Below are 12,723 nucleotides of genomic sequence, written 5' to 3' on the forward strand. Positions count from 1 at the left end.
CTCCCCTGCTGTCATGTCATCTATCTCTCAAAACTAAATAAAAGTTTGTGGTTTTTTTTAATTTTTAGTAAACAAATAGTTAAGATGGTAAATGGTAGGTGATGGGGTTTTTACCACAATAAAAACTTAGAGACATCAGAGGCACCTGGGTGGCTCAGTTTAGTGTCCAACTCCTAATCTCAGCTCAGGTCTAAACCTCAGGATCATGAGTTCGAGTCCTGTGTTGGGCTCCATGCTGGGCATGAAGCCTATGTTAAAAAAAGGGGGGGGGGGGGCGGGGCATGACAGTGATTTGTGGTCGCTTGTGCGAGGTCCCACAGCCCCCACAGGAGGTACAACTAAAGAGTGGTTAGCAACACAACAGAACCCTAAAAATACTCGACCCCAAACAAGATTGGAAAGAAGATTGGAAAGATTGGAAAGAATCAAAGCACAGAAGAGAAACAGCAAATGAACAGCAAAAGGGCTATTGATAATTGTATTAAATTTGAATGCAAAATTAAAAGGCACAAATTGTCAGACTAGGTTAAAAGGGTGTAACGATCACGTAAGCAATACGTGGATTATAACAGATGCAGTTTAACAACAAAGCTGTAGACATGCTGAAGGACAGAGTATGCCCATGTGCAGCGGAAGGAAGCTGGCGTGGTCCAACAGCACAGAACATGAAAAGTTTATTGATGGTGCTTTCAAATTCTGCACTGTGACTAACCATTAGGAGACCACCATTCGTCGAGTTTTGGTATAGTATCAAGGATAATCCAGGGCACCTGGGTGGCTCAATCAGTTATGTATCTGACTATTGATTTCAGCTCAAGTCATGATCTCACAGTTTGTGAGTCTGAACCCAGCATCGGGCCCTGCACTGACAATGTGGAGGCCGCTTGGAATTCTCTCTCCCCCTCGCCTTCTCTGCCTCTCTCCCACTTGCTGTCTCTCAAAAATAAATAAACATTAAAAAGAAAATAGGGGCGCCTGAGTGGTTCAGTCAGTTAAGCGTCTGACTTCAGTTCAGGTCATGATCTCATGGTTTGTGGGTTCAAGCCCTGCGTCGGGCTCTGTGCTGACAGCTAGCCCAGAGTATGGAGCCTGTTTCAGATTCTGTGTTTCCCTCTCTCTCTGACCCTCCCCTGCTCATGCTCTCTCTCTCTCTCAGAAATAAATAAAACATTAAAATAAATAAATAAATAAAATTTTAAAAAGAAAAAGAAAATAAAAGAATTATTGACCACTGGGGCACCTGACTGGCTCACTCAGTAGAGCATGTGACTCTTGATCCCAGGGGCTTGAGTTCGAGCCCAACGCTGGGCATGAAGCCCACTCAAAAACAAACTAATAAAGCAATGATTCTTTTTAAAGAATGGAAAAAATGTAAAAAAAAAAAAAAAAGAAACAACCATTATCTGAAAAAGCTATTAAAATACTTCTCCCTTTTCCAGCTACATATCTGTGTGAGGCCAGATTTTCTTCATACACTTCAACCAAAATCACACACAGCAACAGAAAGAATGCAGAAGCAGATACGAGAATCTAGCAGTCTTCTAATTACCTAGACGATAAAGATATTTTCAGAAATGCACACAAAAAGAGCAAGCTGTTGTGCCTATATTAACGTCAGGCAAAGTAGATTTCAAAACGAGAAATATTACTAGAAGTAAAAGTGGTCATTTCACAATGAAAAAGAGTCCTTTCTGAGAGACGTAATGATCCTGAACATGTACATACTTAGAACAAAAGACTTGAAGCCTAAATTAATGTACCCGCAGGAAATAAACCCAGAACAATCACTGGAGATCTGAGCACCCACTCCCTCGGTAACTGCCAGAATTAGGTGACAAATTACTGGTGAACAGCGGGGCGGTGTCTCATTAAGTTAAATACGTGGCTACCGTTTACTTGGCACTGCCAGCATTTGGTATTTGCCGCTAAGAAATGACAAGATACGTCCATGCAATGAGTTGTTCACAAATGTTCACAGCTTCTCCTGAGAAGCCGAAGCTGGAAGGAACCGGAAGGGCCGGCAGCAGATGAATGGATCAACATGCCATGGTCTCTGCGGATGACAGAGCGCCACTTGACATCACGGGTGAGCCTCAGGGCTGTGATGCGGAGTAAAGGGGTCTGAGTGCACAGGACTGTGTACTGAGTGAATCCATGTGTGTGAGCCTCCAGGACAGAAGCTGATCCCGACGGAATTCATCCCAAGTGGACAAGGTCGGCATGGCACTTGCCTTGGGGAGGGACTCGTAAGAAGCACGAGGGACCTTTCTGCAAGATTGGAAACAGTCTATTTCTTGGCAGGGGTTTGGGTTGTATGTATGCACAACCGCCAACATTTAGCTAATGTGCTTTAAGATGCATGCACTTCGCTGTATGTAGATTGCACGGGGGAAGAAAACTGTAAATGATATTGAACTCTAGCTAATGACATGCACGCCGCTGTACTCAGATCAAAGTGAAATGACGTCTGTGATGTACCCTAAGGCGCATCAGGAGGACAAAGTGAGTTGATGGGCGGGTCCAGAGAGAAGCAGAGGGGTATGTACGGGATAAGACAAATACAGTTGAGTATTCATGATATAATCTAGGTGGTGGGTGGACAGATATGTGCTATAAAATCTTTCAACTAAGGTGTATGCAAAAACGTTTATAATAAAATGCTGGGGGGTGGACAGTAGACCCTTATTCCATGGAGGGGGCTGAAGATTCAATACTGGGGGAAAGGAGCCTCATAACGGGGCCAGAAATGGGTCTGACATCAGTGCATACAAGGGCAGATCAGTTCTGGCTACTGCTCCCTCGTTGAGCGTGAACTGGTGAGAGCCATGGACGGTGACGTGTCTCCTGGCACTTAGACCTGGGATGTTTCCTGACATGTGACATACAGGATGACAGACCTGCACGTAGGTCTGTCCAAGGTCTGAAATTAGTAAACCGCATCCCCACCAGGTCAACAGCGTGGGATTCTGAACCACTCCTGACCACAGAGTGACTGTAATGACACCCAGGAAACACACTGGATTTGCAGTAAAACACCACGTGCAGCTGTAACCATAGAGTGGAGAGTAAAGACTCAAAGACAGAAGTCCCCTTCTCCGAGTCACAAGGGACAGCAGGTCAAGCAGTGCACCCCGCCCATGCCCACCCACGAGGGCCACTCTTTCAGAGGTCCACTGCTCTTCCCGCCTCCCAGGTTACAGGACACCCGGCACCCTAAGCCTCAGACAAAAGCCCCAGTTCCAACTTCCTGCTGCACCTGGTGAAGGGGAGGATTTCCACTGCATGGGTCCATCGCCCAGTCAGGTGCCTGAATTCCTGTGCAGCCTGCCAGAAACTGCTACTTTTACAGCAGCTTAGGAAGAAACAGTGTAACATTTCTGACACTGGCTCGGGGCTGGCTCAGGGCTCCCAGGAAATCTTCCTTTTTATTTGTACATTGACAAATCCAAAGCTGAGCTCCCCATGTAACAGTTAAAACCGAGCTGTTGTTCCTGGACTGAGGGATGAGAAAGAGCCCCGACAAGTGCCAGTGTAGACTGCGGGGCAGGACAGACACGTTCAGCCCTCCCCTGCCCCTGCCCCCCACTGCAGGCTCCCAGGCACTGAGCCCGTCATGGGCTACGCAGTCTGAGTGTGCAATGTGTCATCCTGCCACTGAGTGGCTCATCTGTGTCTGAGGGGTCAGTGGGGATAATCAGAACTTCTGGGCTAGATTGAGACCACCTTCCCCCAACAGGGTCTGAGCACAGACTCTGGCCACATCACCCTGATGTCTCAAGTGGCCTTGACAAAGCATCAGACCGGGTGGCTTGGACAACAGTTATTCTTCCCCAGTCCTGCTCGTCCCAGATCCGGGTGCAGCCGGGCTGACCCCTCCTGAGGCCTCTGCAGGGCATGCAGACGGCGTGTCATCCCGTGTCCTCACACGGTCGTCCCTCTGTGCGGTCTGTGTCCCGGTTGCCTCTTCCTATAAGGATGCCAGTGACCTCGTTTTATCTCCATCACCTCCTCAAAGACCTGTCTGCACATACACACCTGTTCCGGAAGGGGCTGGGGGCCAGGCTCCCCCATGTGGATTTGGGGGAAACAGTTCAGGCCATCACAGCTGGGGAGCAGGCTGGATGAAGAGAAGCACCGATGCTGTTTGCACTCAGGGCACAGGAGTTCCAGGATGAGATTTTCTCCACTGCTGTGCCTGATGTCTCTCTCGTCAGAGCTCCTTCCTTACAAGTTCACTGTCAGCCGCCCTCTGAGAGGCACCTCCAGCTCGGTAGCCACAGAGCTCATAGGTCCCCCAGAGCCCTGTCCTGACACACGGTCAAGTGCCAACAAACAGTTCTTTTTTTTTTTATTAATTTTTTTAAATGTTTTATTTATTTCTGAGAGAGAGAGAGAGACAATGTGAGCAGGGGAGGGTAAGACAGAAAGGGTGATATGGAATCTGAAACAGGCTCCAGGCTCTGAGCTCTAAGCACAGAGCCCGACATGGGGCTCGAACCCACGAACCATGAGATCACGACCTGAGCCGAAGTTGGACGCCCAACCAACCGAGCCCCCCAGGAGCCCCTCCAAAGGGGTATGAAAACCTCCAGGGGCTTCCGCTGCCCCCAGGACCCAAACCAACCCCCCCACCCCCATTGGGCCCTGGCTGTCCCTGCACATCCCCCACTTCTGAGTGTCACGAACCAGTCCCCACGTGGGATGAGCTACTGGCCACTGCGTCTCTCCCAGTGCAGTGGCCCCGGCCCCTGTCCTTCTCCAATGCCATGCGAGCAGTGGCGCCCACACCAAGATACAGCAGCCTCAGCCCCTCTCCTCACCGCACAAAGCCAGTCACGGCCACTGGGATAGACGGGACGATCCCATGTGTTAAACCTTTAGCTTGCCGCCCACCACAGAGCGGGGCGGCCAGGATGGGGCTGCCGACAGAAATAAAGAAACGGGAGCCCAGTGGCCATCGTAGTGACCAAGCACACTGGGGCAGAAGGCACTCGTCTCTGACCTCACGGGCAGAGGGCTGACAGCCACTCTCGTGTCAGAGCCACCTCCATCATGGTACCGCTGTGAAAGATGTTCTCCACGCGACCTTCCTCCCGAATGATGCTCAGAGCAGTACCCCCCGAGCCCTGCAAGGTCCTGGCGCCTCCAGACCAGGAAGCGCGGTGGCCAGTGGGTTACGGGATCTGACTGAAGGTGGCAGGGACTCCACGTTCCTTACGGTGAAAATGAATAAATACAGGATACTATCTCAGCGGGTGAGTGTCTGACTCTTGACCTCGGCTCAGGGCCTGATCCCACGGTCGTGAGTTCGAGCCCTGCATCGGGCTCCATGCTGTAACCTACATAACCCTCTCCAACTCGGGGAGGAAGGAGCCTCACTGTTGCTGGTCTCTCCGGACTCACCTACTGGCCACCTGACCTACAGTCTCTATAGGCACGTCGTGCACTGCTCTTCCTGACTCCTCACTCAGGGCGCCATGTGGTCACCCAAGAATCACTATCCACACCCCCCAAGAGGAAAGAGGAAACAGGGCATACACCCCAGTGCCCTTGGCTAACCCACGTCACAGCTACGACACGGCATGACTGGCAGCTTTTTAATGTGGAGGGAAAAGAACAGAATGTAAAAATCAGAGCGTACTGCTTAGATTAAGTACCATTTCTTTCCATTTTCATTTCAGGTATACAAATATTTACACACACACACACACGCCCATGGAAAAGGCTCTCTGACAGCTGGAGAGATGAAAGTATAAAGCACTGGTCCAAGGGCGCCTGGGTGGCTCAGTCAGTTAAGCGTCCGACTCTTGATTTCAGCTCAGGTCATGATCTCGTGGTTCATGGGTTCGAGCCCCATATCACGCTCTGTGCTGACAGCTCAGAGCCTAGATCCTGCTTCACATTCTCTGTCTCTCTCTCTCTCTCTCTCAAAAAAATAAACATTTTAAAAATTAAAAAAAAAAAAAACAAGAAAGAAAAGACAGGGCTGTACCTGAGGTCACTTTGTATGAAACCCACTCTGTTCTATTTATTCCCTGGCAGCTCACAGACTCCCATTCTGAGGAAATAAATAGGCCACATTAGAACAAGCCTGAATAACTGCGTGACAAAACACCAGGACAACGATCTGAAGACCTGAAAAAGCCTACCAATCCACTTTTTTAAAGGTTAAATCTGGGGGCGCCTGGCTGGCTCAGTCAGTAGAGCATGCAACTCTTGATCTCAGAGTCAGGAGTTCAAGCCCCATGATGGGCCTACGGCTTACCTTTTAAAAAAAATAAAATATGGGGCGCCTGGGTGGCTTAGTCGGTTAAGCATCCGACTTTCGCTTAGGTCATGATCTCNGGACGCTTAGCAACTGAGCCACCCAGGTGCCCCTGAAGAGAAAATTTAAATGTCCAAACTGTACCTTCATAAAACGATCAGATCGTTACTTATGCTATTTTAACTTGAATTTGTGTGCCAGTTCTAAAATAGATTAATCTGGTAAATTTACCCCAACGAGAACAATATAAGCACCAAGTTTCATGAGCTGGAGGTGACCTCACACTGTATGGAGGAGCAGAGCAGGATACCTGGCAGAGAGCAATAGAGAAAGTGTACTAAGTGATGGCCTGGATGGAAAAAGAGCAGGGCAGAGGCAGAATACAGAGAAACACAGAAGCCTGGCTTAGGCAACTATGTAACAAGAGATTATCTTCTGTAAGAGACAATGAAATTCATCTTTACCCTCTACCCCTAAATCTCAACACACACCCGAACTCTAAACTTCCTGAGTTTTGCTGGCTTTTCACTTCTATTTCAAAAGCTCAGGAATGCCTCACTGATTCCCCATCCCCTCTCAATACTGCTGAATATTCTACACTTTCTACCAAACCTGGTAGAAGGCTCTAGAAAGGAATCAGTCTATCCCATGCTTCCCCATCACAGGAAAGTGAGCATCCGTTGGAAGGGACTGACCCTCCTAACCAGCACCATCTGGCCTGAGTGTGGAAGATGCGCCAAGGCCAAGACTGGTGCTGTGCTGGGACGCAGCTACACTGGCAGCCAAGAGCACTGGGGACAGGCCATCTCCTGGGTGCGTCCCGACCCACCTGCTGCCTGCCTGTAACACAGAGGATGGAGTTGACTGACTTTCTTCTGGAGCTTTTCCCCCCTATGGTGGGCAGAAGTCTGGCACTTGCAGGCTGAATCACTTTCTTAGACTGTTTTCCAGACTCAACCCATCTCTGCAGGTAACTATAAAACCAGACTCGCAGTCACAACAGAACTCAACCACCCAGAGAGAAAGTCGGGAGAAGCCCCCCACGGCCCCCTGAAGACCACCCAGCGACTGGATCTCGAATACAACCTTTTTAAAATGGGCACCTCGTAAATAAAGCAAGGTGCTGCAGACCAGTCATGGAAGGGCACAGCAGGCCGTGGCCAGCTCCCGCTGTGGAGATCGGAGGACCCACCAAGGGCTGTGTTAAATTCCCGCAGGTAAGTGGACACTGGTGAAATTCTGCACGTGACAAATCCCCTATCACTGAGACCCATTTTCCAGCTTATCCCGCTTAGTTATGTCTCCTTAAAATGTTGAGTGTACCAACGACTCCAGCCTATAATTAAAGCCACACTTTTAAAACTGCATGAACTAAGTAAGGCGCCTCCTGAACTATGGCCGAAATGCAAGTGCCAAATGTAGCGTCACTGAAATCGCTCGGCTAGAATCAGAGCAAACCTCACCCGGCGAATGGGCTGCCTTTGCCTCGACCCGCAGTTCGCTGGGAGCCCGTGTTCTGGGCTGGCCGACCCCCACCGTCCCCAAGACTCCCGCCCCAGAAAACTTAGGATCGGCTCTCCGGCAGCCCCCGGTCGCTGACCCGCGGGGATGGCCATGTGCAGAGAGCCCGGCTTTTGGAGNAGGGAGGGCGGGAGCGCACCTGCCCCGCCCCCAGCCCGGCCTTCGCCCCTCAGGGTCGCAGGCCCGGTTCCAACTTTTCAATTCTGCCGCCATCTTTAGGGCAGCCAACTTCCCGACCTGCCTCGCGCCGGGGAAGAACGCGCTCAAGCCTACTGGAAACTAGGGNTCTCAATCTGTGCCTTAATTCCGTTGGCTTCAGCCTTGACCCTGTCTACGACTTCCTCTGCCCCAGTGCCTGTGTTGCTCAGACAAGCTCTCAGAAGGGTGGAGATGCAGGTGGAGATGCCTGGGCCCTCTCAGAACAGTCACCTTAATAATAGTGACAGTGACCTTCAGGATCACCAGGGTATCTGCCGCCTTTTACAGACAAGTTTGGAGAGTCTGATGGTTTCCCCACCACGCTGCAAGTAGGAGCCAGCAACAGGCCATTATTTTGCCTCTAAACCAAGCTGCCATCAAGAGCCTTGGAGCGCAGGGGTTCCTGGGTGGCTCGGTGGGTTAAGCGTCCAACTTAGGCTCAGGTCATGATCTCACAGCTCGTATCTCATTGGTTCTGGCCCGGCATCTGGCTTTCTGCTGGCTTTCTGCTGTCAGCGTAGAGCCCGTTTTGGATCCTCCCTGTCTCTCCCCAGCTCACACCCTCTTTCAAAAATGAAAATAATTTTTTTTTTAATTTAATGTTTTAAGAACTTTGCACCACAGCTAGAATGTAAACTGACACCAAACACACCATTACTTATCTCCACTGATGTTGTCGCATCCTGCGCCAGTTGTCAGTGTTAGCTCCAGCTCCGCATTCACTCTCATTTCATGCCCTGCGGGGTGGAGCTGGGCCCTCTGACCAGGTGGGCCAGGGTAGAGGTGTGTCAGGGAAGAGGCCCCTGAGAGGCGATGTCCGAGGTAGGGGCTTTGCTACTGGGCTCCAGGGAGCTAGCTCCCTTGGCAGCTGCAGAACAAGAGGCCTCCCCCGCGCCCAGCTCCCTGCACCGAGGACGACTTCTCCCAGCTCCGGGTTCCGTGGGCACCTGATTCCGCGGTGCGGGCTGCCAGCGCGCTCCTCCAACTCCTGCAGTATATCCGCGAGCCAGCGCAGGGTGAACAGCTTTCCCGGCATTCCGGAGGGACTGCCAGGGCGTCCCGCCAGCGCTTCTCCGCCATTTGGTGAGCTGTAGCTGGGCCCTCTCCAAGCAAGTTGGATCTCAGCCCTGGGGGTGAAGGGGTCTCTTCCTCCGCCCCCGGGGGCTTTATCTCAGCCCTCAGAATAGCAGCTCCGCCTTCTATCTACTATTCTCTTATTCTTCGGAGTTCTCTTTACTGTCTGGCCGATACTTTGGACCCTACTTGAGACAGATACCAACTAATTAGCTGGTCCCTAGAACCCTCACAGGTAGGTACTCCAGGCACATAGAGCAGAGCTGGGGGAAAAAAATCTTCAGTCTTCCTTCTGCGGCATTTAGTAGCTACAGCTGCAGACCTGAACAGTGCAGCGCGTGGCTCCCACCCCAGCACGAGGTCGGGTGTTCTTCCACTAACTAACATACCTTTCTATATACTTCTCATCGGGCCGTGCAGCACATAACACGGCTAACACTAGACGCGCAAGAGCTTTCCTTACACCCAGCAATTCTGTGACATCGGCTGGGTGTCCCACCCTGTAACTCACTCTGGCACCATCCACTCGGGACGGCTGCAGGGGAGGGCTCCATCCCATAAGACCCCCCCAATTAAGATGCCAACCATGAGTCCAAAGTGGTACCTGTGCTTCTAAACCAATTGGCTCTGAATCGGGGTTCCCATGCCCCTCCCTCGGATGCAATAACTTGCTAGAGCGGCTCATAGAACTCAGAAAAAGAGGTTACGGACTGTTTACCAGCTTATTAGAAAAGGATATGACAAAAGCTACAGGTAAGGAGCCAGATGGAAGACATGCCTGGAGCAGGTAGAGGGACTGGCACACGGGGGTTCAATGCCTCCCCAGGTCACCACTCCACCAGCAACACCATGTGCTCACCAACCCCAGAGCTCTTTGGACCCAGGGAAATAATGAGGACCCACCAAATGAGGACGAGGAAAGGCTATTTGTTAAGAGCCTGCGATAGTGAGGGAGTCACTCCATCACCTGGTTTGACAGAGGCCCGGAGGCAGGCAGGGTGGGGGAGAGCTTCGTGGTGGTAAAGGGGGACTCAGGGGTGCCCTGATGGGGGGCTGTGGGCCTGAGGGAGCCAGAGGTGAGCTCCACAGAAGTGGGGTATCCTATGTGTTTGGTTTTCTCTGGTTGGTTCTGATTTGGACCCAGGAACAAAAATGAGGTAAGATGTCAGTTATTGGCTGAGTCCTGGCCATCTGGCTTAGTTGGACTGTCCACAGGGTATTGTGTGGCTTTCTTGGTTGTCACCAGAGCCAGCAGTGTGAATCGCTCCAAGTCTGACTTTGAGCAGCTGGCTTCCTGGGTGGGCCTCTGCAGAGGACGGATGGGTTTGGGCAGCCTGCTACAGGCCATGGGCCTATTTTCATAAATGATCTGGCCACTGGCCACTGGTACATTCAATGTCTCTTAATAGGCAGTGATGAGGCAGTGCAGTCATAACGAAAACATTTCTCCCAAGGTCACCACTCGGCTGCAAAGTGTTTTGACAGCCTCTTCCTGCTTACCAGTAACCTCCATAGCCTGCTCTGTGGCCCCACCTCATGAACAAAAATATCGGAGACCCAGTTACTAAGTGGTCCACACTTCGGGGCAACAACAATCTGGAGCTGGCCCTCACTTCCCCTCTCCCTGCCTGAGAATTCTTTAGTGCAAACCCCAAACCTTACAAAATTCCTTTTCTACTCTTGTCATGAGACACGATGCAGAAGTTTCTAGAATTCTCTCTCTTTTTTTTAATAGTTTATTGTCAAATTAGTTTCCACATAACACTCAGTGCTCATCCCCACAAGTGTCCTCCTCCATGCCCCTCCCCCCCTCCCCCCTAGAATTCTCTCTTTGCAGCAGGTTAATAAGCCAGACCTGGTTTGTCCCTGGTGGACTTGGCTATTGGGCTTTTTCACCCAGCTCAAGTATCTCCTCTTCCACTGAGTCTTTGGATGCAGTTTTTCCCTCCTCCAGCCCCCGAACACATTCTTTGTGTGTCCTGACGCTAGAGTTCATGTTAGGATATTTCCTCTACTAGACTGTAAGGCCCTTTAAAGACTGTGTGGGATTCCTCTTCAAAACTGAGAAGCTCAAATGAGACAACTGACATGCATCTGACCAGACATAGATGGAAAAACACTGACGTTACCTGGACACAGTCTCCCCCAGCTAGACTCTTGAGTGTTCAAGATTGATCTTAAGTTGTCCTGCTCAAAGACAGTTTCCGTGTACTCACATCTTGGCTAGATTCCAGCTAATTGGTGTGGGGTTTGTTTGTTTATTTACTTTGAGAAAGAGAGAGAGCACATGCACACACACATGCACTGGAGCAAGGGAGGAGCAGAGACAGAGAAAAGGAGAGCGAGAATCCCAAGCAGGCTCCGCACTGTCAATGCAGAGCCTGATTCGAGGCTCGAACTCACAAACCATGAGATGGTAACCTGAGCTGAAACCAAGAGTCAGGTGCTCAACCAACAGAGCCACCCAGGTGCCCCCCACTCCTTTTTTTTTAGTGAATCTTTTCACTGTTCCTGAGGCTGACTCCAGTGTTTTCTTTCTTGTCCCTCTCTCCCATCCAGAATCTCCCTCATGAGACTAAACAGCACATAACTAACGAGAGATCTCCAAGTGGTCCTCGGACACGTGCCCAGCACCTCGTACCATGCTGTGCCCATCACAAATCCAATGGTTCGGCTTACTCAGTGAGGAAAAGAATTTCTTCAAATCACTTTGAGTGAATTCTCTTTGTAATTCCGAGTTTCCAGACCTATAAATGATAACAGGCCAAACCAACTGTGAACATCCCTGTGAAGTACAGCCACCCTGTGTGGCCTCCATGGGAGACGCCGCCCGCTCCTCCTCGATATTTCCTTGCCTGTACTCCTTATGTATTCTTCCAGAGCCAAATTGCTAATATTCTTTCCAGGCATATATCCCAGTTGGCTTGGAAGAATAATGGAGTTATTCTTTGGAGATGTGGATTTGGAGAAAGTTGTTTTTGATACTCTGGTAAGTCGTTGAGACAGTGCTGTGAGGTCTCTCTCCCTTTGTGTCTGTCTCATGCACCTTTCCTTCCTGTACAATGCAAGCAAGCTTTGGTTCTGTGGTGTTCAATGTTTTGGCACCCCTTCTTTAAGTTATTTTTGAGAGCTGAGGTGCAGAGAGAGAGAATCCCAAGCAGGCTTACAGCCATCAGTGCAGAGCCCAATATGGGTCTCAAACTCACTAACCATGAGATCATGACCTACGCTGAAGTCAGATGCTTGACTGAGCCACCCAGAAGCCGCTGGTACTTAATTCCTTGGAAAACGATTTCCATAGAGCATCATCTCATCTCTAGTCCATTTTGTTATCATTTTAGAAAGAAGCTCTTCCCTTTCAGTCCTGGGAAGAGTTCACCTTTTTGGGTCACAAGTATGGACCCACACCCTCACACGCCGTTTCTCTTAGTCTCTCGGCAGAGTGACGGAAGGCAAACAGCACTGAAACCGGCCCCAAGCCATAGCCTTCCAGAAGATCGTGAGCAAGCCTCTTAACCTCTTTCGATGAATGTTATTTTCCATATGAGCAATCTGGAAGTAATACTCCTGCCCCATCTCATGAGATTTAATAAAATACATAGTGGGATTTGTATAGGCTGAAAGGCTTGAACGGATCTAGCAGGTGCTGTACGTACAATGAGTTT

General features: G+C 50.3%; 1 long non-coding RNA gene across 1 annotated transcript; it reads left to right on the forward strand.

Moving 5' to 3' along the window:
• Positions 1-6,952: 6,952 nt before the first annotated feature.
• Positions 6,953-12,657, forward strand: LOC144233004 (uncharacterized). The gene is made up of 3 exons (XR_013335572.1): positions 6,953-7,482; positions 11,618-12,047; positions 12,489-12,657. It is a non-coding gene; the product is annotated as an uncharacterized LOC144233004 (long non-coding RNA).
• The last annotated feature ends 66 nt before the right edge of the window (positions 12,658-12,723 follow it).

This window comes from Crocuta crocuta, unplaced genomic scaffold, assembly GCF_008692635.1.
Source record: "Crocuta crocuta isolate KB4526 unplaced genomic scaffold, BGI_CrCroc_1.0 scaffold751, whole genome shotgun sequence".
NCBI classification, from domain to species: Eukaryota; Metazoa; Chordata; class Mammalia; order Carnivora; family Hyaenidae; genus Crocuta; species Crocuta crocuta.